Raw genomic sequence first — 2,722 nt, 5'->3', positions numbered from 1 at the left:
GACTAGGGGTTCTCAACCTGTGCGTCGCGACCCCTTTGGGGTCAAACGACCCTTTCACAGGGGTCACCTAAGACCATCGGAAAACACATCTATAATTACATATTGTTTTTGTGACTAATCACTATGCTTTAATTATGTTCAATTTGTAACAATGAAAATACATCCTGCATATCAGATATTTACATTACAATTCATAACAGAAGCAAAATTATAGTTATGAAGTAGCAATGAAAATAATTTTATGGTTGGGGGTCACCACAACATGTGGAACTGTATTAAAGGGTCATGGTATCAGGAAGGTTGAGAACCACTGCTCTAAATGTATTTTCTTTCCTGTATGATTTTCTCAGTAACATTTTCTTTTCTCTAGCTTACTTTGTTTTAAGAATATATTACATAACATCTACAATGTACAAAATATGTGTAAACTGACTGTTTATTATTGGTAAGGCTTCTGATCAACAGCAGGCTATAGCAGGTAAGTTGTGGGGGAATCAAAAGTTACATGTAGATTTCTAACTGTGTGGGGGGTCGGTGCCCTTAACCCCCATGTTAAAAAACCAACTGTACTGCAGTCAAAAACCATTATTGAGCACCTACTGTGTGCCAGCAGCCTCTGAAGCTGTAAAGAGGGCTGAGATCAGCCTCTGTTTTGTCAAGAACATAGATATAAAGATAGTGGTGCCAAGGGAGTTGCAAATGCAGAACAAAAACCACTTTTAATTGACATACAACCTTGTTCAGCTTCTCTCTCCCTCTTTTAAGTTCTGACTTATAATCAACAGAACTATAAAAATAAAATACAAGGCAATTGGAGGAGACTGGGTTGAGATTTATTCTCTTATATTCTAGTTAGCATAGAATAGAGAATACGTATTTCAGACTCCTCTTGGGTATAGGAAAACAGGGGAAAACAGAAAATCAATTCTTGTATTCCAAGTAACAATTTTTCAACATTCTACAACTGGAACTCCTTTGGAGTAAACATCATCAAAATGTTTTGGGATTTTAAAAAAATATTTTGGAATTTAAAATGTGCATGATGTCTGGAAAACTCTTGAGTACTAACTGCCTTGGTGGGTGATGGCTCATAGGTTTGAAGTAGAACTTGGGACAGATGAATTGCTTTGCAAAGTAACTGCCTGAGCAATGTGAGGAGGGAAGGAGGAATGCAATGTAGACTAGAACCCACCCAGAGGGAGATGAGTTGTGGTACAAACTGTACAAGAAGTGGGGAACTGAGAAAGAGAGAGAGAGGTCTAAGGAATTTTGAGGCAGCAGGCTCTGCAGTCTGACTTACAAATCTCACAAAATGCTTAGTTGCTTGAGTTGTCATAGAAACTGACAGAGGTGGAGTTTACCTTGCTTGTCATGGGGCTGAAGTCATCAGCCTTTGTGGATGAGGGCACTACAGACAACTGAGCCACGTAAGCTCACGTGGGCAACTGGTACCATGGAAAAGAACCAACTTGGGAACATGTTGCTTCTTGGGCCTTAGTTTGGTGGGTGCATGTTTCTCTATTCTATAAAGACTGGTCAACCATGATTTCCTGCACTTTTTTGTATAAAGCCAATTTTACAATGGGACGATTTAATAAATTTAGTAAATGTCTTAGGCTAGTTCACAGGCAAAAAAACTCCTAAGAGGATGGATAACAGTCTGTTCACTGGTTTCCTCTAAATAGATACGGTGAGTCATCTCTTCTCTTTAGTTTACCATCTGCTATGATTTAGAAATCAGTCCTAATTTAAGCAAAATGTTACGTTATTCATTTTTTTCCTTCCTTTGATATTCCTGCATATGAAAAGGACTGGTCTAGGACTCACACATTTATTTCTTGTTGTACAGGATAACACATAGTTTCTGAAAACCTTATTCTCTTATAAACTAGGTAACCTAGTAAGATGTATTAACTTTTTAAGATTGAAAGGGTAAAGCCTAGAATGCTAAATTTTTCTGTAAGACTGACAATTTTGTTTGGGTCAGGCAAAATGCATCCAAGAACTTTAGATTTTGAACAGCCATGTTATAGCATGTAAATGTTATCATATCAAAATAGGCACAGGGGTCTCACCCCTACTGGGTTCATAGATTTATAGTTAGCACTAAGCATTGGAGCCATCTTCCTAGCATTCTGGTCTGTTCACTGACCTAAGACTATCTAACAAATATGTGAACATTATAAATGAACATGGTCATACTGAGATGAACACATTGCTTACCAAATTAAGGTTTCTTCTGATTAGAAATGGGCCAAGCCTATACTTGTCAAAAAAAATTGCTGATGGCGACTGGCAAAATTTATTTACATCCTCTAGCTGGAATTCCCATTCTAACTACCTTCTAAAAAGGCCACCATTTCTGTGACTTGGTCCTAATTTAAATATTGGAGAGTCCAGGGATAGTACATAACATTTAAAGAGCATTGCTCAATGGTTCAAAGTTATTCGGTGGCATTTCAATTGATTTTATTGTACAAGGGTGGGCAAATGTAGACTAATCCTATCTAATATAATCTAATAAGAGAAACATGAAAATTGACCGTACCTTTGCTACACCTCAAGCCATGCCCACCAGCCAATCAGAGCGACTATATGCAAATTAACCCAACCAAGATGGTGGCCAGCAGCCACAAAGCTGGAGCAAACAGGAGGCTTGGTTGCCCCAACGATGGAGGAAGCCAAGCTTCCTGCCTGCCCTGTAGGCTGTGGTCTCCGCTAA

This window comes from Myotis davidii, unplaced genomic scaffold (genome assembly GCF_000327345.1).
Source record: "Myotis davidii unplaced genomic scaffold, ASM32734v1 scaffold200, whole genome shotgun sequence".
NCBI lineage: Eukaryota > Metazoa > Chordata > Mammalia > Chiroptera > Vespertilionidae > Myotis > Myotis davidii.
The sequence above is the reverse complement of the archived record's forward strand: the minus strand, read 5'-3'. Positions refer to the sequence as shown.